Source organism: Canis lupus, chromosome 1 (assembly GCF_048164855.1).
Source record: "Canis lupus baileyi chromosome 1, mCanLup2.hap1, whole genome shotgun sequence".
Lineage (NCBI taxonomy): Eukaryota > Metazoa > Chordata > Mammalia > Carnivora > Canidae > Canis > Canis lupus.
In genome coordinates, this window is record NC_132838.1 from 72,315,317 (window position 1) to 72,340,088 (window position 24,772).

Consider the following 24,772-nt stretch of genomic DNA (forward strand, 5'->3'; position numbering starts at 1 on the left):
ACTCAACCAGTGAAATGTGACTCCACTTGAACTCCCAATTTGGACTTTTTGTTTATAACAGCCCCTCAAAGTCCTCCTCCACCTTTTGAGTATTCCTCTAATTCCTTTGTTCTCCAGATTTGCCTATGGTTTTGCAGAAGCTTGCATGTCCCCAATTGCAATTCTTTTGCTAGTCTCAAAGAAAACCATTTTTTGCTAGTCAAATAACTGACAGTTTATTTTTAAGGTTGACACTCTGTAGCAAGAGAGAGAAACTCATGGGGGCACCTAGGTGGTTCAGCTGGTTAAATAAGTGTCCAACTCTTAATTTTGGCTTGGGTCATGATCTCAGGGTTGAGAGATCAAGCCAGGCATTCAGGCTCTGTGCTCAGATGAGAGTCAGCTTGGGATTCTCTCTCTGCCACTCCCCCTACTGTCACATGCATGTGTAAGCTTTCTCTCTAAAATAAAAAAAAGAGAGAGAAACTCATTGAAAGATTAGATAAAAGGGTAATTGTTATGAGGATGTAGGGGAATTTCACAGATAGCTAAGAAAAATAAATATAGTCCTTTTGCCTTAAAATCGGGCTTAAAAAAATTAGGAATGGAGGCTACTACTATTTCTTATGGAATACCATAGCCTTTCAACTTCTTTTTTGCTTTTCTCTGTGAACCAACTTTCTTTACTACTTATATTTTTTCTTCTCCTAGTAAGTTTGGTTGGCATGGGGGTTTAGTTCCTGTGGTACCATCTCAGTTTTGCCATTCCAAATTCCTCAGCAATAGCTTCTTGATTCGGTGAGGGTCGGGTTACCATTCCTAGTTCAAATAGCTGTGGCAAGGAGTAAGGCAATTAGTACAAATATGTCCTCCTAAGGTGCATTTTTTCAGCAGCCCCTAGAGAGTGAGCATGTGAAGGGTGGGAGAGGTACCTGCAAAAGTTACATTTCCTTTATTCCATTAATTTCCACTCTGGCTGCCCTTTGTGTCCTCCTGATCTCAGGTGCTTTTCCTCCATCAGGGTGGCAGATCAAAGACCTTTCCTATTACAGCACCATTTCTTATAGCATTCTGTGCACAAACATTCTTATTGTTTTCTTTTCTAATTCCATGCACATTTCCTCAGAATGTTTTAGGAGGAAAACAATGTGGTGATTACCATATATAAACATCTAGGGTCCCCCTTCCCAACTTCTGCTCCACCAAGAACTTAGGAAGTGGTCTAGTGTCCAGCCTAGGGCATGAGCAAGAGCATAGCAAGTGGTAAGAAGCAAAGCCCCAGAGTAAATCTATCTGGATTTGAAGGTACTTCACCTACTAGTAAAGACTACCCTATGCATCAGTTTCTATAGCTGTGAAATTAGAATATTACCTACCACATGAGATCACTAGAATAATTAAAGAAAATAATCAGTCCAAGGCATCAGCCCAGTATTAAATACTCACTAAATATTCACAGTTGAGATAGCAAAACAAGTATCACAGCCATGGGCAATACAGTGCTGAGGTGCCTAATGAAAGCTAAAAACTAAGTGGACTAATTCTGTAAATATGAATCTCACTATAATGGTTAGATTCCAAGACAGTTGATTCTATTTGCTGAATTTTCAAAGATTTGATATCAAGTACTTTGTAGCACTTACCTGTGATGTTTACCCCTCTAGAATATAAGGATTCTAACGGATATATATCATTAGAGTAAATTCTAATTATTTCTAAGAATGAGATAATTTTCACCTATGCATGCCGTTTTTCATTTTTGCCACGTTATTTAAGTATGATTAGACTCTGAACTATAACTGAAAGTGTTTCTAAGGTACACACACTCAGTGTTATGATATGATTAAAACTAGGATTTTTTCTAGGTATTTCTCAGAAAACTTTTCAGGCATTTTATAAAATGTTCATCTCCTTACTGTTTAAAGTATTAGGACAGTTCCATACATACGAATGCCAAATAAAATGAGCTTATCTACAAACCTCCATAAATTTACATCTATATATTTGTCCTAGACATGCTACCAAATTAGGTCTAAAGTAGGCCTAAACATGACATCCTTTAATCTACAGTAAAGTTGCATTAGCCTAGCAACACTTCATTAACCACTGAATCAAAAAGACGGCAATATGGCAAGACCTCAGTTATTAATACTACAAATACCAGAAATGATATTTCCGGTCCTTCAGTGAAAGGACCTGAGTACCACAATAGATATTTCCTCTAAAGAAAGATGGCTTGTCTCCTTTGCCGGCAGAAGCAAGTCTTAAATATTAACTTGCTCACATCTGTCACCACAAACACAATGACTTTCTTATGGCCAAAGTGCCACGATGAGTCATACAAAACTCAAAGCAGAGTTTGTCTCTACACAGGCTCTGCTTTGGATTTCTCCACAACGAACTACGCACCCATCAATACAGCACAGACCTCTTTATTGGGCAGGGAATATTTTCAAGAATGGATTTAACACCTGACTCCTTAATATGGCTGCAGATCCCATCAATTTTGTCGCAGGTTCTGGGTTGGGGTCCTTTTGTATCTCTCTATGAAAAAAAGATTGTTCCTCCCACCAGCCTACATGCTAAGCTTGCCATTTACAACCTGTGTAAGCTGGATGTAACCTAATCCCTGTATTCAGTTTATTCTTAGATAAAATGAGTATTCCTTCACCACAGAAGACTGTAAGTGTTTGAATATTTTCATTACATGCATACACTGCCTTGCAGTTAAATTTTTATGCAAGCACCCCTGACGTTGTAGCTTTCAAATTATTAGGCACTGCTTTTAAAAGTATCTAAAGCTTAAGGTTACGTTCCTCAGATTGTGTTTTCACAATTTAAACATCTGTGAAAACCCTCCATGCCCTGCTAAGTTGCAGGATAAAAAGGAAAAAAAAAAAATCATCAAGACAAGCTAATAATGAACAGGAATGAAGTTTACAGAAAATGCTTTAAGTGGTTTCAGTGAACTGATATGAAACCGACTCACACTGAATGGTACTGATTGGGAGGGGATGGGAAGGACTATTCACCCAGAAAAGATCCTTTTCTGTGTACGACCCTAGCTAGAAAACCATACGCTACGCCTTGTTAAGAGGTTTTACCCCTGACAAAGCCTCGATTTTTCTTTTTTAAAAACCGATTTCCATTTTACTTCCTGCGCATTTCGGATTCAATCTTGCAATACCTGGGCAACAGGCTGACTTAAAAGCCCCGGTTTCTGTTCCCCGGGTCCTGGTCGCCGCCTGGCTCGCGCCCGCGACCCCAGCACCCTCCGGGGTACACCTCAGGCCGCCGCCGCCCCCCCACCCCCCCACCCCCGGCGGAGCGCGCGGCGCCGGGAGGACTTCCGGCCGAACCGGCGCGAGGTCTCCGCCCCTCCCCCACGAGCGCGAGATTCGGCGCAGTTTTCCCGCGAGGCCGCGGGGGCACGCCGACCGTGGCCAGGCCCCAGAGTGCATTGCGGGCTAGAGCGCGCGGGCGCCGCTCCACTGTCGAGCTACCGCGGGAAAATTCCAAAAACGTCAAACAAAACAAAACACCAGTACGAGGCAAAGCCAAATTCGCAAGCCACAGAACCCGGGCGGAGGCGTCCTTTCTGCCACTAGCCAAACTGCTGAAGCCGCTCTGGCGCAGACCACCCGGTAAGAGGCCGCAGAACGACAACGAAGGTGGCTGCTCCCCTCGGGGGTCTGGGCGACACGTCAGCCCAGGAGTAGGGGTGGGGCAGGGGGAAGGGAGGGAGGGAAGACTCGCGAGAACGTCCGCAGCGCCTGGCGCATCTAGGTGGGTGAGCAATGCCCTCGCCTTGTGTTGGGGCCGAGGAGGGAGGTGGGAAGGGGCTTGAGGTGGCGCCAGCCCGCGAGGGGGCGTGGCCAAGGGCGTGGCTGGCGGGGACGGAGCCGGAGCGCGCCGGGCGTGGCCAGGGGCGTGGCGGGGTGCGAGGGGTGTGGTCAGGGAGTTGTGGGGCGCGAAGGGCGTGGCCAGGGGCTGGACAGGCTGGGGAGGGGCGGGGGAGCCCGGGAGGGTGGAGCCGGCGCCGGAGGCACGCGGAAGGGATCTCCTAGAGCGGCGAGAATTGGGTATTGGCGTTTCGATTCTTTTTGTTCATTGAGCACCCGCAGCTATGTCTACGTAAAAGGAGAGAGGCAAGGTGGGCCTTCTATGCCCCGGATCCGTGGGAGCTGTGCACAGCTCGCCTCCTCTAACCCATCACCCCGTACAGCTGGCCGGTCGCTCTCCGATCTCCTGCACCCTTGGCGCTAGGAGGGGGCGGAGGCCGTTACCCCTCCCGCCCTCCAGTCCCTTCATCGCACCGGGGAGGAAGTTCTGGTGGGCGACCGTCTCTCCGCAACTCCCAGGCCAAATCGGGTCCAAAGCCCTGAGAAGGTTTTGGGAGGTGTCGCTTCTTGGCTTGCTTGTTTGTATTTACGTGGGAGTTTTTACAGCCGTGAACGTTCTGTGGTCTTGTACAGGGCTGCAAGTCTGGAGGGGTAAAGATTAGGAGTTTTTGAAACATGAGAGATTTGGGACAGATTTGGGACCAGAATTTGAAGGAAAGAGGCCGAGCTATTTTCCGGCGAAGACTTGTATGTGCCAGTACTTTTGTCCTCATCTGAAACTCTTGGAAGGCTCCCTAGCTCCCCGTTTCATTGTAATCTGTCCGGTTTAGTGCATCTCAACTGTGATGTGATTGACTTACCATTTATCACGTGAGCAGGGCATTTCTGGGCCACCCAACTTCAGCTCTATAAAGCGCATCCATAAGGATGTTACTCACCTTCAGAGATGTGCAGCTCAGAACTTTATCTCGTTATTCCCTTAAAGAGAGGAAAGGTTGTTACAAATGATAGAATTCATACCATGTGTTGGGATCATTTATTACATAAACTTGATAGAAAACGTGTTCATCTTAAACTGATGTTTCAATATAATGGACTGTGCCAGATTCACATGGAAACAAGCATTCATCTGCATATACAAGAATAACTGCATCAAAACAGAATTTGCTTTTGTTCTATCAAAGGTCTCTTTCCCCAGGGTTAAAATTAGGTCCTGCTTATTTAGAATTGGACTAATTATACTAAGGTATATATTACCTTTTAATTCATTTTTTCATTTTTCAATCATATTCCTCTTGATTTCTTGGAAAACATTTACTAAGGCTCCAGAAAAGAAAGATAAACTATATTGGAATTTTTCGTTCTCTAATAAAAAACATTAACTTGATTGATTGGCTGGGTGTGAAGATGTGTTACTGCATGTATGTGACTCTGTGCATGTACATTTTAAAATAAATGGTATTTCAAACCAGTTCCATATTTCAGCAAGTACTTCCAGTAACAATTATACAGATTTTGTATTTATGAAAACCAGCTACAAGGAGGCCAGCCTAGCCAGTAGAAAGTTGGATTGATTACCTAGGCTACAGAGAGTGCCAGAAAAATCTCATATGGTGTGGCAGTTCCAAGTTGGTAGTGCTGGAGCCTCAAATCAGGCTCAAAATCAATACCAAATGGATTTATAAAATTTTAGGCTGGGGTATGTATATTCTCCATTGTTCTGGATCCTGAATGACTGAATTTACTATGAGAGAACACTTATTGGAGAAGTACATTGAGTTTGCAATACTTTAATAAAAATGTAGTAGAAGTAGAGAAGAAAATCCTTAAAAATCTATCAGAAAAGTTAGATAACACTAAATCTTGAACATTTTATTTTCTACTAAATATCTTTTTTTTTTCTTACTCTGTTCCGAAGAGACCTTGCAATGTTACCTGGTCCATTCTCTTAGAACTCTTTATAAGCTCTGCTAGGTATGTAGAAATCATTTCCCTGTTAAGATCTCTGATACAGAAACATCTATAATCATCCTGGTACGTTTCTCTAACTTTAGGAAGGCAGAGTTCATATGGAAATCACCTTTTTGACATTGTATACTCTGTTTTCTAAAGAATGAAGTGACTTTTAGTAAATTTAGTAGGTTTTTGGAATTGTGCAGTGATTACTATTCATTTTTAGACCATTTATGTCACCCTAACAAGTTGGCACATGCAAGTTCATAGTTGATCCCAGCTGTGGCTTTCAGCTAGGCAATCAGGCAACCATTGATTTGCTGTCTCTATAGATTAGCTTTTGGCCATTTCATATAAATGGATTCATAAAATAAGCGCTGTCTTATCTCTGGCTTCTTTCACTTAGCATGATGTTTTTGAGATTCATCCATTTTGTACCGTCTATCAATAGTTATTCTTGTTTATTGCTAAATATTATTCCATTGTATGGATATACCATATTTTGTTTTATCTGTTCATCAGTTGATGGGCACTTGAGTTACTTCTACTTTTTGGATATAATGAATAATGCTACTCTGAGCATTCATGTGCAAGTCTTTGGTCATATGTTTTCATTTTTCTTGGATAGATACTTATGAGTGGAATCGCTGGGTTGTATAGTAAACTTGTGTTTAACTTTTTAAAACTACCAGACTTTTCCATTGAGGCTGCACCATATTATAGTTCCACCAGCAGTGTATGGGAGTTTTAATTTTTCCAGAACTTAATTTGTTAATTGTGTCTTTTTAAAATAGCCGTCCAAGTGGGTGTGAAAGTAGTATCTAATTGTGGTTTTAATTTCCCTATTGGCCAATGATGTTGAATATATTTTCATGTGCTTCTTAGCAATTTTTATGTCACTTTTGAAATATCTATTGAAACCGTTTGTACATTTTTTAATTGGGTTATGTCAACTTTTTAACAGTAAAAGGTAGATGATTCAGGCAGCAAAATCAGGTTTATTTGGGAACAACAGAGGGATTACAATTCAGGACAAGCAAACTATGGTGAATCATAGGCAAGTCTTGAGAACAAAATAGGAGTGTCCTTTTATAGAGGAAAGGAGGAAGTTTGGGAGGGTGTTTTGAACAAAAGTTCATTGGAAGAAAATGAGAATTTGAAATGGTGGCAGCTTCTCATTGGCTGTAGGTGAGGGCAGCTTGTTGCTGGGCAGAGAACAAACCTTCTTACTGCTGGACTGTGCAAGCTGGAACAAGTGATATGTGTGTGAGTCATCTCTTTATGGTTTCAAAATTCCAATTTTGAGTTAGGTTTCCTTTAACACATTATCACACCTTTCTTAGCATCACTGATCAAGAGTTGAGCCATCTGTTGCTTGTTAGAATTGTTTTTATCCTTTGGTGCCTGGAAGGTCCTTTCCTGTATTTCATGTCCCACATCAGAGGGAGGTGCACAGATTGGAAACCACTGAAGCCACATTTGAGTAACAAGATACAGTGGGAGGGAGAACTCTAGGGTGTTTTCCATCCAAAGTCTGTATCTTACCAAGATTGTAAGCATTGGCGGTATCTTGAAATGTTGAGGTGGCATCACCCTGTTGGATATGTTGTTTCTACAAGGTTTTGATATACAATAGGTACAGAGCTTAAAGATGATTATACAGAATGATATAAGGACAGAATAACGATACTAGTTCATGGGCAGCCCGGGTGGCTCAGCGGTTTAGCGCCGCCTTCAGCCCAGAGCCTGATCCCAGGATCGAGTCCCACATCAGCTCCCTGCATGGAGCCTCCTTCTCCCTCTGACTGTGTCTCTGCCTCTCTCTCTCTCTCTGTGTTTCTCATGAATAAATAAATAAAAAAATCTTTAAAAAAGTGATACTAGTTCATATAATAGTCCTAGGCAAGGAGTCCAAATCTGAAAGTGACCTGCTAAAGAGATCGAAGGATCTTAGATCGTCAGGTGGAATTTATTGTAGCCAGTATACTTGTTCCCTAATTTTATGTGATTGGGTTTGTACTTTGGAGGATTTATCCATGTGCAACCGGTGGTGTTTGCTATTGCGTAAATGCTTCCTTGTTTAGTGAATAGGTAATCAAAGGCTATATACATACCTCAAAGATACTGTGGGCTCAGTTCCAGAAAACAGCAATAAATTGAATATTACTAAGGCGAGTCAGATGGATGTTTTGGTTTCCAGTGCATATAAAAGTTATGTTTACAGTATACTGTAATCTGTTAAGCATATGATAGCATTATGTCTAAAACAAGTACATATTTTATTTATTTTAAAGATTTATTTATTCATGAGACACACAGAGAGAGAGAGAGGCAGAGACACAGGCAGAGGGAGAAGCAGGCTGCATGCAGGGAGCCTGATGTGGGACTTGAACCCTGGACTCCAGGATCATGCCCTGGGCCAAAGGCAGGCGCTAAACCGCTGAGCCACCCAGGGATCCCCGTAAAACAAGTACATATTTTAGTTAAAACACTTTATTGCTAAAAAATGTTAACCATCTAGCTTTCAGCAAGCTATAATCACTGGTCACAGATCACTAAAAAATATAATGAAAAGTTTGAAATAGCACGAGAATTACTAAAATATGACAGTCACAACGTTAGCAAATGCTGTTGGAAAAATGACATTAATAGACTTGTTTGACACAGGGTTGTCACAAACCTTCAATTTGTTAAAAAAAAAAAAAAAGAAGCAATATCTGCGAAGCACAATTAAATAAGGTATGCCTGTACTTTAGCCAGTGATCAAGTGACTGTTGTTGGGCTGCTATTGCCTTAGAACTGGGTTTGGCAAGTTTTCCCAGTTCCAGGGGAGAGTTTTAATCTTTTGTTAATTGTCATGAAAGTCCACAAAAGAGGTAAGTACCCTTTTGATGGAGGCAAATCCAGAGTCATGTTTGCCTCCTGGGGGTTACCTTTTAATGTGGTAATGAAGTTTTAGCGGTGAAAACCAATGTAAGCACATGATTGTTTTCAAGGGATGTAATTAGACCTTTGTGATACTGAAATATATCTCCTTTTATCAGGTGTGGGTCAAAAAGTGTCGAAGCTAGGTCGGTAGGGCACTCAGTAATTATCTCAAAGGTGAGAATTTGTAGATTCTGAAGGGAGCAGATCTAAGATTAGGAAGGACTAAGGTAATTCTTTTGGCCAGGGTATTTGGAGGTTTTCCACAAATTTTGCCAATTGAATTTGATAGTGCTGTTGGTTTGTTCAGCTAGTCCTGAAGACTGAGGGTAAGTGAAAGGTGGTAAGTGACCATGAAGATGCTATAGAACTAGCCAGACATCACAGACTCACGGTAATATTTGACCAATAAAATGAATTCCTTGATCACTGAAGAGCTTAAGAGGTGTTCTCAGGTAGGGATGATTTTTTTTTATCCAGTAGGATTTTAGCTACTAAAGAGGCAGGGAGCTTGTCTACATGTAAAGGCTTTGACCCAGTGGGAAGACATAGGAATCATTGTCAAGATGTATTTGTACCCATGATATGGGGGTAGCTGAATAAAGTCCATTTTCCAAACCTCGAATGGTCCATTAGACTATCTATCTATCTATCTATCTATCTATCTATCTATCTATCTATCTATCTAATCTATTTATTTATGATAGTCACACACAGAGAGAGAGCGAGGCAGAGACACAGGCAGAGAGAGAAGCAGGCTCCATGCACCGGGAGCCCGACGTGGGACCCGGGTCTCCAGGATCGCGCCCAGGGCCAAAGGCAGGAGCCAAACCGCTGCGCCACCCAGGGATCCTGCATTAGGCAATTTAAAGTGCCGGGAGCAGTAAGGACAGGTTTTCCTCGATTGTATTTTGGGCAGGTGGGGCAATCAGAGGAGGCCTTTTTTGTGGTTTTGTTAATATTTCCCCACTAGTATTAATTTAAAAACCTATCATTTTATCCATAGATCAATGTTTAGTATAGGTACAGTGGTCAATAATGGGAACTTTAAAAATAAACTCGGGGACGCCGGGGTGGCTCAGCGGTTTAGCGCCACCTTCCGTCCAGGGCCTGATCTTGGAGACCCGGAATCGAGTCCCACATCGGGCTCCCTGCGTGGAGCCTGCTTCTCCCTCTGCCTGTGTCTCTGCCTCTCTCTGTGTCTCTCTCATGAATAAATAAATAAAATCTTAAAAAAAAATAAAAATAAAAATAAACTCAAAATGGATTAAAGACTTAAATGGGAGACCTGAAACCATAAAATTCCTAGAAGAAAACAGCAGTAATTTCTTTAACATTGGCCAGAGAAACTTTTTTCTAGGTATATCTCCTAAGGCAAGGAAAACAAAAGCAAAAATAAACAATTGAGACTACAACAAAATACAAAGCTTTTGCATAGCAAAGGAAACCATCAACAAAAAGACAACCTGTGAATGGGAGAAGACATTTGCAAATGGTATATCCATATTTGCAAAAGGGGTTGATATCCGAAATACAGAGTTTGTACAACTCAACACCAAAAATAATCCAAAAGAAAATGGGCAGGAAAAAAAAATGGGCAGAGGACCTGAATTCCTTCAAAGAAGACATACAGGGATCCCTGGGTGGCACAGCGGTTTGGCGCCTGCCTTTGGCACAGGGCGCGATCCTGGAGACCCGGGATCGAATCCCACATTGGGCTCCCGGTGCATGGAGCCTGCTTCTCCCTCTGCCTGTGTCTCTGCCTCTCTCTCTCTCTCTCTCTCTCTCTCGAATAAATAAATAAAATATATATAAAAAAAAGAAGACATACAGATGGCCAATAGACACGTGAAAAGATGCTCAACATCATTAACCATCAAGGAAATGCAAATCAAACCCACCATGAGATATTACCCTCACACCCGTCAGAATGGCTAAGATAAAAAAGACAGGAATTAAGAGTTGATGAGGATGTGGAGTAAAAGGAAGCCTTGTGCACTGTTGATGGGTATGCAGATTGGTGTAACCATTATGAAAAACAGTATGGAGTTCCCTCAAAGTATTAAAAATAGAATCATCACATGATTCAGTAATCCCATTACTGCTATTTACCAAAGAAAATGAAAACATATATTTTGATAAGATATATACCCCCTATGTTTATTGCAGAATTATTTACAACAGCCAAGATACGGAAGCAACCTAATTGTCCATCAATAGATGAATGAATGAAGGTGTACACACACACACACACACACACACACACACACTGAAATATTATTCAGCGATAAAAAAAGAGATCTTGCCATTTGCAGCAACATAGATGTATCTTAGAGGGTTTAATGCTAAGTGAAATAAGGCAGAAGAAGACATACCATCTGATTTTACTCTCACGTGGAACTTAAGAAACAAAACAAAAACAAATGAACAAAGAATAAAAGAGACAAAAAACCAGACTCCTAAATACAGAGAAAAAACTGGTGGTTGCCTGAGGGGTGGTGGGTGAAGGGATGGGTGAGATAAGTAAGGAGATTAAGAGGCACTTATCTTGAAGAATATTGAACAATATAGTGTTAAATAAATGTATTGTACACCTGAGACTAATACAACACTGTATGTTTATTGCATGTTAATTTATAAAGGGAATTAAAAAATAGAATTGCATAATTTCTTGTGGGACTGAGTTTTTATTTGGCCCAAAACACAAGTTTCTCTTTTTCTTTTTATCATACCAGCAACCATTTGATTGCCAATATTGTTCTTCCTTTTCTGGTGCTGATTATTGGTGTCTCTAGTCAATTTCTCCAAGCTACCATCTGGAGGTGAGTTTCTTTAGACCATTACAGAGTTTTTTGACTTTTAGACCCTTTGAAGGCAGCTTTTTTTTTTTTTTTTTTTTTTTGTGGAAATGTCAGGGAAGTGATTACATTTCGAGAGTCCAGCATAGTATGCCCCTGGACCTTAATGATAGCCAAAGCAGCAAGTAAAAATGTGGCATCCAATAATTACTGAAGGTAAGGGCTTGCTTTAATTTGATCTCTACTGGAAGTAAAAAAGCCATGTTGTTTAGATAACATTGCAAAGTTGTGAGTCACTCCAAAGGCATATCTATTCCCAGTGCAAATGTTGTAGTGTTGCCCTTCTCTTGCATGCAGGCCTAAAGAGTACATATGATTTGGCTTGTTGGGCTGAAGTAGGCAAAGGCAGAGGTGCTGCTTCAGTTATTTCAAAAGTTGGTATTGCATACCCAGCACAATATTTGCCATTTTAATCTTTTAAATAAGAGTGATCAGTGAACCAGGAAAAGTTAGCATTATCTGAAGTTTTCTGTAAATCATCATGTGGGTCAGAAGGTAATTTGTCAGTATTTAGCAGTTGTGAGGGCTTTCATCAGAGGAGGGGAGAAGAATAGCAGGGTTAAGGTTATTGCAGCAAATAAGAGTGATATAAGGGGCAGTTAATGGGACAGTGTTATAGGAAGTGAAATGGCTTAATGAAAGATGTTGAGTATGATGAAAATTAAGAGCTCTGACAGCATATGGCACAAAGACAGTTAAAGGGGATTCCATGGTTATTCCCTCAGTGGCCCTTTCAAGAAGGGCAGTAACAGGTATAGCTTTGAGGAAGGAAGATATCCCTGGGCTACAGAATCTAGTTGTCTGTGATATCCTCTGGGTTGGTGGTGAACCTTATGTTTTTGGGTGAGTACCCCAAGGGCATTCCCTTTTTCATATACAACAAGAAAGGGAGTTGATAATTGGTGTGTCCAAGGGTGGTGGTGGGGGATATTAAACTAAATCTTTTAAGATTTGAAAAACCATATCATCTCAATCTTCCTGGATTTAGAAATTTTTAACAAGATTTATTTAGGTTGGGCTATAAAGCAAGAGTTTTAGATCCAGTTGCAACAATAGCCTGCCAGCCTAAGAAAACTTCACAGCTGATGTTTGGTTTTGGGCTTTGAGAAGGTCAGGGTGCCATGAAGACTGTGTGATCTAAATGAAGTCCTTGTTCTAAGGTTAAATGTCCTAAATATCAAAATTAAGTTTGAACAAATTGTAATTTTTTAAAAGAGACTTCATATTCTGTTTGGCTTGTAGTTTTAGCAAATGGATGCTGTCTTCTTGGGAGGAGGCTTGGGAAGAGGAGCAGAGAAGGCATCCACATATTGTATTAAAGTGGAGTCTCCAGGGAACTTGATAATGTCTGGGTCAGCCTTCAAGGTTTGTGAGAAATAAGGGCTTTCCATGAAACCCTGGGGCATTACTGTCCAGGTATATTGCTGTTCTTCACAGGTAAAGGCAAAAAGATACTAACTAGTTTTATTTACTGGGATACTGAAGAAAACACTACATAAATCAATCATGAAAGAAAATTTGCTCTCAGAGGTGGAGGCTAATATTAGGTGGGATTGGGGGCAACAGAGTGACAAAGCAATAACAATATTGTTTTATATAGTTCAAGGTCCTGGTGTGCCTCCATCTGTGGCCATTTGGTTTCTTCACAGGTAAAATGGTTTTGTAGTGCTGGTGCAGGGGATAATGAGGCCCTGGGTCTTATAGCCTTCTATTATTGGCTTAATGCTTTGAAGGGCCTCTTTACAGATTTTTACAGATTTTGAGGAATCTGTTTGGATCTTTAACAGGAGGTACTCTGGATTCTGTAAATATCAGTTGATGATTTTGCCATAGGGAGGATGGTAGCTGATCCATTAGGGATAAATGATTAGTGTTCTTGGAATAGCTGTAGTGATGTCAGAGACAGAAAATAAGAGATGTTGAAGGGTCATTTGACTTATTGTCTATTTTGGTTGATGTTGTCAAATTCTAGAATTGTTTCCCCCTTTTGGGAGAAAAGTCCCAACATATTTTTCTAAGAAATGTTAGCCCAATAAATGAATAAGTTCAGAGAAACTAAGGAGAAAAGGATGGGTATCTCAAAAGACCTAAGCAAAAAGGGATAGGTTTAGAGCTAGGAACCTGTTGAGATTTATTAAAGACACCTACTATTTGAACTCTTTTAGTATTCTGAAGCAGTGGCTGTTTAATGGCAGTGGAGCTGAGCACTGAGAGTGCAGCTCTAGTATCAATAAGGACAGAGAGATTCATTCCCAATCTGGAGACTGGTTTCTCCAGGTCAATTAAGGGAAAGGACTGGAAAAGTCCCTGTAGTTCTTTGGAGTTCCATCACTGTTCCTTAGGAGGACTTTGGCTGTTTAGAGGACTGAAGGTGCCTGGGGCACTTAAGCTTGTAGCAGTCTTTTTTCCAGTGTTTTGGTTTTTTGCAATATAATGGCAGAGACCTGGAGGGTTTTGGTTTTGTTTAGGAGCCTTCATTTGTTGAAGTTCAAATTAAGGCATTTAAGTGTCTTCCTTTATTTGAATCATCTAAGACTTTGCTAAATCAGCTGAATTTGCAGTGGACATACTTTTTCATTCTGTTCTGGTCCTTTTTACTAGACTAAAAAAAATCTCAGTTCAGCCTGTTAATGAACCTAGAGTTAAAAGCTGTCCAGGTGGACTCAATATCCAAAGGAAGACCAGAATTTTCTTTAAAGATAATTTGGAGTTGACTCTAATAATCATGCATGGGCTCATTGGACTTCTGGGTACAAGCCTAAATCATACTCCAATCAGCTGGCTTTGGGAAAGCCCTGAGAATTACCAAAAGGAGTCACTTGGCAGTTCCCCAAACCTGATCATATATAAGGCAGCAAGGGTTTCTTTGTCTTCATGTAGTAATTCTAGACTTCTTGGGATCATTCCATTTGGTAGTTTGCATTCAGTGTTGATCCTGGCCTTCGCTAACAAGCATATGGACTAGCTGATCGAAACCAGAGAAACCAGGTTGGTAAGTTTGAATGACTGTACTAAATTCCTTAGCAAATCTATGGGGATCTTCAGATACTTTGGGAAAATCTTTGACTATAGCTTGTAATTCAACTTTAGTCCAGGTAACATAAGAAATTAAGGGTTTAGCATTTGGATCGACAGAGAGTCTGCTTTTAAAGGGGCAGGTTTTAATAGGTTCAGGGAGCAGGAAGTGGGGAGAGATTTGGGGAAAAAAAATTCAGTGAGGGGATCAGAATGAGAAAGCAGAGGGTATAAAGAAAATGGGGATGCAGAAGGAAAAGAAGCTGGCAGCAGAGACAGAGAGCACAAGGGAAGGGAAAAAGAGGCCCTGGAAGCTTTTTTGGGTCTTCTTTCAATTGTTCACCTCTGTTATTTTGAAAATGATATTTGGAAAAGAAAACTTTAAAATCTTGGATACGTTTGGAAGCCTCCAGGTATCAATTAAAATAGGCATCCCATTTAGTCTAATTTCAAAGCTGGTCTTTTAATTTGGTTCTGAAAAATACAAGTTTGGGTGATTGAAGGTTCCCCATAATGGCCATTGGAGTTGTAAGTTATCTTTGGCTAAGTTGTTCCACTTAAGAATGCACAAGAGGAAGGACTATTGTTTTTGAACATAAAACTGACCAGAGTCCCAGAAGGAGGACTCTCTTGAGAAAATTTAGGGGGTTGGGATTTCATACTTCAAAACCAGAGGTTTAGAAAATAAACAAGTATCACTAAAAGGACTATACCTTCAAGAAAACACATCACCAATAAAATTGGAGAGCTCAACTAAAAGGAGGGAGCTTGAATTTAAGAGACTTACCAGGGATACCTGGGTAGCTCAGTGGTTGAGCATCTGCCTTCGGCTCAGGTTGTGATCCTGGGATCAAGTCCCTCATCAGGCTCCCTATAGGGAGAAGGAAGAAGACAATTCAAGCAGAGAGCATGAGAGGCACAAGTGTGTGCCACACATGGTTCTAGGGGTCTAAATTCCTCGGGGGTTCATTGCCTTTGGATTCCACTTCTGACACCATGAAATATCAACACTTTTTAAAAGAAAAATGTCTTGATCAGCCAGCAAAATCAAGTTTATTTGAAAATAGAAGAGGAATTGCAATTCAAGAGAAGGAAACTATGGTGAACCATAGGCAGATCCTGGGAACAAAGGAGGGGGACATCCTTTTGTAGAGAAAAGAAGATATTTGGAGGGGTTGTATGAACTCATTGGAAGAAAATGAGAATTCATTATGTTGGTGGCTTCTCATTGGCTGTAAGTGAGTGAAATGGTGATAGCCTCTCATTGGCTACAGGTGAGGATGGTTGCTGTTGTTGGGTACCTGCAGCTTGTTGCTGTGTGGAGAGGAAATCTTTCTTTTTCCTGCTGAACTAAGCAAGCGTGCAATAAATGGTGTGTACGTGAGAACCCTCCTTTCATGGCTTCCCAGTTCCAATTTTGACTTAGGTTTCCTTAACACATTTTCACAGTTGTTTGTCTTATTATTGGGTTGTAAGCATTCTTTGTATATTCTGAATAGAAGCCCATTATCAGACGTGTGTTTTGCAAATAATTCCTCTCATTCTGTTACTTGTCTTTTTCTTCATGGTATCCTTTGAAGTACAAAAGTTTTAGTTTTGAGAAGTCCAGTTTATCATTTGTTTTGGATCATATCCTAGATTTATGATTAATTTCCATGAACTTTTGTGTATGGCATGAGATATGGATCTAAAATAATTTTTTAGACATATATATCTGGTTGTGCCAGCACTATTTGTTGAAAAAAAGTTTCCTCACTTTTATTAACAATCAGTTTGCCATAGGGGTGCCTGAATGGCTTAGCCACTTGTGTCCAGCTCTTGGTTTCGGTTTAGGTTAGGATCTCAGGGTCATGAGATTAAATTGTGCATTGGGCTTCATGCTCGGAGTCTGCTTGAAAGTCTCTCCCTCTGCCCCTCCTCCCCAAATACTCGTGTAAGCTCTCTCTCTTTCTCTCAAATGAAATCTTAGAACAAAATCAATTGACTGTAAATCATTCCTAGACTCTCATTTCTGTTTCAGTGATCTGTATGCCTATTTTAAGACATTACACTGTCTTAATTATGGTAGCTTTATAGTAAACTTTGAAATTCGGTAATAAAAGTCTTCCAGTGTTTTTATTCTTTTTAAAATTGTTTTGGCTATTCTGGGTTCCTTACATTTCCAAGTAAGCTTTAGTATCATCTTGTCATTCCCCCCTCCCCCCAAAAGCGTGCTCTGATTGATATTGATAGAAGTTGCATTGACTTTGTAGATCTCTTTTGGGGGAGAAATGTAATAACATGAATATGGAATGTCTTTTCATTTGTTTAGATCTTTAATTTCTTTGAGCATTGTTTTGTAATTATCATTGTACAAGTCTTGCCCCCTCCATTTTAAAGATTTATTTATTTATTTATTTATTTATTTATTTATTTATTTATTTAAAATTTTCATTTATTTATGATAGTCACAGAGAGAGAGACAGAGAGGCAGAGACACAGGCAGAGGGAGAAGCAGGCTCCATGCACCGGGAGCCCGATGTGGGACTTGATCCCGGGTCTCCAGGATCGTGCCCTGGGCCAAAGGCAGGCGCCAAACCGCTGCGCCACCCAGGGATCCCCAAGATTTGTTTTTTTTTTTTAGAGAGCATGTCCCAGGTTGGGGAGGGTGGGAAGTCTTAAGTACACTCTGCACTGAGCGTGAAGCCCAGCGTGCGGTTTGATCCCAAGACCCTGAGATCTTGACTTGAGCTGAAACCGAGAGTCAGACACTTAACCAACTATGCCACCCAGGTGCCCCAAATCTTGCCCTTCTTTTGTTAATTTTATTTCTTATTGTTTCATTTTTGATGCTATTGTGAATAGAAATAGTTCATTTTTGGATTGCTCATTGCCATTATATGAAAATACAGTTGGTTTTTTTCTTTGTTGATCTAGTGTTATGCAGCCTTGTTTATTCAAGTAGGTTTTTTGTGAATTCTTTAGAATTTTCTACATACACTATTGTGTCATCTGTCAATATAGACAATTTTGTTTCACTTTGCACTTGGATCCCTCCCTCCCTCCCTCTCTCTCTCTTTCTTCTTCTTCTTCTTCTTCTTCTTCTTCTTCTTCTTCTTCTTCTTCATCCTTTCTCCTTTCTCCTCTCTTCTTCTTTCTTCTTCTTCTTTCTCCTCTTTGCCTAAAACTTCTAGTACCTTGCTGAATGGAAGTGGAGAGAGTGGACATTCTCGACTTGTTTCTGATTTTAAGGGGAAAGCATCTAATCTTTTACCAATAGATATGATGTTAGATATAAGTTTTTCATTAATGATCTTTATCAGGTTGAACTTTCTTTCTTATATTGTTGAGAGTTCTTATCTTGAACTAATGTTGGATACACAAAATAGAAAGGTGAAAAAGAAGATATGAAAAGATAAAATGTTGGTAGGGTAGGAAAAATCAGAGTTTTTAGAATGCATTCAAACTTAAGTTGCTACCAACATTTTTATATATATATATATATATATATATATTTATAATATACATTTAATATATATAAAATATAAGATTTTATATATATATAAAAGTAGCTGTTACATGTGAACTTCATGGTAACCAGAAAGTGTAAACCTATTAATATATGTACAAAAGATAATGAGAAATAAATGTAAACCTAACTCTGTGGAAGTTATTGAACCACAAGGGAAGAGAGTAAGAGAAGAAAGGAAAAGAGAGAAACTACAAAAACAGCCAGAGAACAGTTAACAAAATGACAATGCATACTTCTCAATAATTACCTTAAATGTAGATGGGTTAAATTCTCCAATCAAAAGGCATAAAGTGGGGATCCCTGGGTGGCTCAGCGGTTTAGCACCTGCCTTTGGCCTGGTGTGTGATCCTGGAGTCCCAGGATCAAGTCCCACATCAGGCTCCCTGCATAGAGCCTGCTTTTCCCTCTGTCTGTGTCTCTGCTTCTTTCTCTCTCATGAATAAATAAATAAAATCTTAAAAAAAGAAAAGTCATAAAGTGGCTGAATGGATTAAAAAACAAAAGAAGACTTATCTCTCTCTCTATAGCTTACAGAAGACTCACTTCACATCTAAACACTTATATAGACTGAAAGTAAAGGGATAAGGAAAGATATTCCATATAAATGGAAACAGAAAGAAAGCTGTTGTAGCTATACTTACATTAGACAAAGTAGATTTAAGACAAACTGTAATAAAGGACAAAGAAGGGCATTACATAGTGACAAAGGGGTCAATTTTAAAGAAGATAGAACATTTTAAAATATTTGTACACTCAGCATAGGAGTGCCTACAAGTAAATATAAAGCAAATATTAACACACTTAATGGAAGAAATTGACAGCAATGCAATAGGGGGCTTCAATATCCTACTTACATCTGTGTGTAGATTATCCAGACCCCCCCAAAAAAATTAATAAGGAAACATTGGTCTAAAATGACACATTAGGCCAGATGAACTTAATACATACATATAGAACATTCTATCTAAAGCAACAGAATACACTTTTTTCTCAAGTGCACATGGAACATTCTCAGGATAGATCGCATCTTAGGCCACAAAACAAAACTCAAAATTTAGAAAGATTGGAATCATATGAAGCATCTTTTCTGACCACTGTCAGAAAAGCCACCAAAATGTGGAGATTAAATGTGCTACTGAAAAACCATTAGCTTGACAAAGAAATCAAAAAAGAAATGAGAAAATACCCTGAAACAAATAAAGATGGGAGTAGAACATTGCAAAATCTATGGGATACAACAAAAGCCGTTTTAAAAGGGAAGTTTATAGTGATACAGGCCACCTAAAGAAACAGGAAAAACATCAAACAATCTTAATTTTCACTTAAAACAATTTGAAAAAGAAGAGTAAATGGAAGCCCAAAGTTGAAGGCATGAAATATAGTAAAGATCGGGGGAGATAAATGCAATAGAGATTAAAAAAAAAAAAAAAAAAGAACAGAAAAGATTAGTAAGGTTAAGAGCTAGTTCACTGAAAAGATAAAATACGGGATGCCTGAGTGACTCAGAGATTGAGCGTCCTTCTTTGCCTCAGGGTGTGATCTAGGAGTCCCAGGATTGAGTCCTGCATCACATCGGGCTTCCTGCTTGGAGCCTGCTTCTGCCTCTGCCTATGTCTCTGCCTCTCCCCTCTGTGTCTCTCATGAATAAATAAATAAAAATCTTAAAAAAAAAGATAAGATAAAATATACTCAAACTCTATAGAAAAGAAAAATAGAGGGCTCAAATAAAATCAGAAATGAAAGAGAAGTTACAACTGAAACCACAGAAATACAAAGGATCTTAAAAGACTGCCATGAACAATTTTATGCCAACAGTCTGACAACCTAGAAGAAATAGATCTATTCCTAGAAATATAATCTTCTGGACTGAATCATGAAAAAATAAAAAATTTGAATAGGTTTATTATTAGTAAGGAGATTGAATTGCTAATGAAAAAACTCCCCACAAACAAAAGCCCAGGACCAAATAGGTCCACTGATGAATTCCACCAAATATTTAGAGCAAATTTACTACCTGTCCTTCTCAGATTCTTCCCCAAAATTGAAGAAAGAATACTTCCAAACTCATGAGGCCAGCATTACCTTGATATCAATACCAGAGAAAGACACAGTAAACAGAAAATTACAGGCCAGTATTTCTGATGAACTTAGTTGTAAAAATCCTCAACACCATATTAGCAAGCCAAATTCAATAATACCTTAAAAGGATCATACACCATGGTCAAAGAGCTTTATTTCGGGTATACAAAGGTAGTTCAGTAGCCACAAGTCAATCAGTGTGATACACCATATTAACAAAAAGAAGGATAAAAATTATATCATTTCAATAGGTACAGAAAAAGTATTTGACAGAATTCGACATCCATTTGCGATAAAACTCTCAACAAAGTGGGAATAGAGGGTATGTACATCAACATAATAAATGCCATATATGACAAATTCACAGCCAACAGCATACTCAATAGTGAAAAGCCGGAAGCTTTTCTTGTAAGATCAGGAACAAGACAAAGATTCCTACTCTTGCCACTTTTAATCAACATAGAATAGAAGCCCTAGCTGCAGCAATTAGGCAAGAAAAAAAAAAAGGCATCCAAATTGGAAATGAGTAAAATGTCACTATTTGCAGGTGCTGACATTATATATAGAAAACCCTAAAGATTCACAATATAAGTTAGAACTAGTAAATGAATTCAGTAAAATTGCATGATACAAAATCAATTATGCAAAAATCTGTTGTGTTTCCATACATGAATAATGAAATAGCTGAAAGGGAAGGAATCTCATTTAATTGCAAATGAATAAAATTCCCATGAATAAATTTTTTTAAAGATTTATTTATATTAGAGATAAAGAAAGAGCATGCAAGCAGGGGGGGAGGGAGAGAGAGAATCCTTAAGCAGACTCTCTGCTGAACATGGAACTGCACATGGGGCTTGATCTCAGGACCATGACCTGAGCTTAAATCAAGAGTTGGATACTTAACCAATTGATCCATGAAGATTCCCCCTAACTATTCCCCCTAACTTCTTTAGCCAGAAGGTGAAAGATCTGTACACTGTTAACTATAAGACATTGATGAAAGAAGTTGAAGATACAAATAATGGGAAAATATTCCAGCCTCATGGAATAGAAGAATTAATATTGTTAAAAATGTCCATACTACCCAAAGCAGTCTATAGATTCAGTGCAGTCCCTATCAAAATTTTGATGTTTTTCACTGAAATAGAACAAATAATTTAAAGATTTATATGGAACCATAAAAGACCCTGAATAGTCAAAACAGTTTTGAGAAAGAAGAACAAAACTGGAAGTATCTTGCTTTCTGACTTCAAACTATACTACAAAGCTATAGTAATCAAAACAGTATGTTATTGACATGAAAATGGGCACATTGATGGAACAGAATAGGCCAAATTAAGTCTACACATATATCACCAATTAATTTCTGCAAAGAAGCCAAGAATCGCAATGCAGAAAGTTTCTTTAATAAATGGTGTTAGTAAAACTGGACAGCACATGCAAAAGAGTGAAAGGTGTACAGGATAAGAGCACTATCTTAATCCACTAACTCAGTGGATTAAAGGCTTGAATGTAAGACCTGAAACCATTAAACTCCTAGAAGAAAACATAGATGATAAGCTCCTTGACATTTAATTTTTGGATTTAGTTTCAAAAACAAAAATAAACAAATGAATACATCAAACTGAAAATCTGCACAGCAAAAGAAACCATCAACCATGAAAATGCAACCTACTAAATGGGAGAAAATATTTGCAAATTACGTATCTGTTAATAGGTTAACATCCAAAATATATAAAGAACTCAAGCAAGACAATAGCAAAAAAGCCAAACATTTTGATTGAAAAATGGGCAGTGTATCTGAATAGATGTATTTCCAAAGAAATCAGATTGGTGGCCGCCAGGTACATGAAAATATGTCCTATGTCACTATCAAGGAAATGCAAATTAAAACCAAAGTGATATATTACTTCACACCTGTTAGAATAGCTATTATTAAAAAACGTTTTGGAGAGCGTGTGGAGAAAAGGTAACCCTTGTTCACTGCTGGTGGGGATGTAAATTGGTGCAGCCACTAAGGTAAACGGTATAGAGTTTCCTTACAAAATTAGAAATAGAACTACCATATGACCCAGCTGTTCTGTTTCTGGGTGTTTATCTGAAGAAAATGAAAACACTAATTCAAAAAGATATATTGAAAAGAAACAAAAACAAAAAGATATATTGAACTTCGTGTTCATTACAGTTATTATTTACAATAGCCACGATATGGAAACAGTGAAAGTTTTCATCAATAAATGAATGGCTAAAGAAGACATGGTATACTACTCAGCCATAAAATACTACATAGAATAATACCCAGCCATAAAAAAGAATAAGTCATGCCATTTGTAACAACATGAATGGATCTGAGGATACTAATGAAATAAGTCAGAGAAGGAAAAATAGATGATTTCATTTATATATGGAATCTAAAAAATGAAACAAAACAAAAATTCATGGAGAATAGTTTGGTGGTTATCAGAGGGCAAGTTGGTTGTGGGATGGATAAAAACAGGTGTGATGGGTGGTAACGACTTATTGTGGTGATGATCACTTTGTAGTGTGTACAAAGATCAAATCATTTTGTACACATGAAGCTGAAGTAAACCATTACGTACCAATTTTATTTTAAGAAAAAAAAAAGAATCCTGTTGAATATATCGGCATAAGTTGTAGCCTAATTGAAGCATTAAAAAAGTTACCAAAGTTCTTTTCTACCTTGTAATAGTATTTTAAATATATCTACATAAAAGAAACATAATAAAGCAGAGAATAGATCTATTTGCAGTTAGGTTTCGTATGGCTTGCATGATTAAAATTTTTTGTCATTCACTAACATTTAAACGCTAAGCAGTTTCACCTTTAAAAATATATATTTTTTAGGTTTTTATTAAGGTAGTCAATGAAATCTGACTTTTTCTTTGACAGTAGCTGGCAGGACCTAGGTTCTGGCTGTCTTCTTTGGATGGTGCTTTGTCTTCCAGTAGCCTCAAGCCCTTCTGATTGCTTTACTCATTTAACTTACCCATTATGGACATTTGAATTTATGACCTTTGTCTAAAGTAATTTAGTAACACTTGAATTATTTTGAAATGCATTCAGTTGTCAGAGTAATACCTAGGGGGAAAATGGGTAATTCTGAACAAATTTATCATCCTTCTCATGGAAATTACTACAGTAATGTGTGTTCTTTGGTGAGTTTGAAGTTTCATGCTAATAGAAAAATTTATTATTATTCCTGAACAATAATATGTTCTATATCTTTCAGAAATCCGAGTTTTTGTCCTATTGATTTTTTAAAAACTTACTGACTTTATAAGCATGGATTTTTTTTAAACTTATTTTGTTTTCTTGGTTTATTTGTAGCAGCACTTTGGTCATAAGCCCTGTTAAATGTGTTTTGTACTTTCCAAATTATTCTCACATAGATTGTATGTGATCTTTATAGTAACCACATGTGCCAAGGTAAGAGAGGCATGAAAAAAAAAGAGGAAAAATAGAGTGGAGGCTTTTCAAAAAATTAATTTCTACCAGGATTAGGAGTTCCTGAGAGTTCAAAAAGGATGGTGCTGAAGAACTTGTGGGGTTACTTCTGTTTTTGCAAATTTTAAATATGCCTTAATTATTGTGGCATTATAACCCAGACTCAACTTATTTTAGCAGAAAACCTTCACCTTCAGTGATAACTTCTCTTTGAAATGTTTTCAAAGAAAGAAACTGAGGTTAGTGGCAAGGCTGTTGAATGTTAGCCCTGGAAATTGACTCTGGTCTGGTGCTCTTCTCATTGCACCAAGCAGCCCCAATGGCCAAGGATTGCTGATGCTCCTTGTTGAAACATTCTTAAGCAAGTCTTTGGCAGGCTTTTTTGTTGCATCTTTCTACTGTATAAATAAAGATATTAGAAGAAATGTAGGTTTTGAATACTGCCTAACCAATTCCTGTTTGGTAACTTGCCCCCAAGACCCTCCATGAATGCCTGCAAACAAATTAGATACACAGTGTATTTGATATGCATATCTTCCCTCCCAAACAAAATTTGAATTCCACAAACAGAAATTGAGTCATTTTCCAAGTGTTTGTATGTGAATGGAAGTTTTTGTCCTATTTTTCTGTAACCAATACCATAAAACTTCTGAAGGTCTATGATGTATTTGTTGTACAATGTTAATCCAAAACAAAACTTTATTCTGACCAAATTTGTAGCTATCAAGAGATACCAAACTCATTTCCATTGATCAGTACGACATGTTTGTACCAACCAGATCTAAAAAATGTGTAAAGGAGTGCCGTGCTGTAAAGATCTTATTATAGTTGTAAACACAAATGCAGCTGTTACAAATCTAGCAAAACCTCAGATTAAACAATTTAAAATTTACTGAAGATGACATTCCAGAGCCATTTTTCATAATTTAAACACTCTGGGACATGCCTTTGAAATGAGTAGGATTGTCATTAATATTAATGCCACTAAATTCAAGGGTAGAAAGTCATTTCTTTTTGAGCTTATTTTCACTTCTAATTTTGGAACAGAATATGCTTTTAACCTGAAGTATGGCATGCTTATTCACATTCTGAAAAAATTTGATTCTGTTGCTTTTGAACTGTAGGGATACAAAAATACAGTATAA

General features: G+C 38.5%; 1 protein-coding gene across 10 annotated transcripts in view; it reads left to right on the top strand.

Annotated features, from left to right (window-relative positions):
* Window positions 1-3,404: 3,404 nt before the first annotated feature.
* Window positions 3,405-24,772, top strand: part of FANCC (FA complementation group C) — a 289,582-nt gene continuing 268,214 nt past the window's right edge. For 3 of the 10 annotated variants that reach the window (XM_072835245.1, XM_072835216.1, XM_072835275.1), the window contains exon 1: window positions 3,406-3,623. The gene's annotated coding sequence lies outside the window, so the exon portion shown is untranslated. Of the gene's footprint in view, window positions 3,624-4,005; window positions 4,133-11,434; window positions 11,522-24,772 lie in introns of those variants that run through there. The other 7 variants (XM_072835235.1, XM_072835226.1, XM_072835294.1 and 4 more) reach the window with 5 other exon arrangements.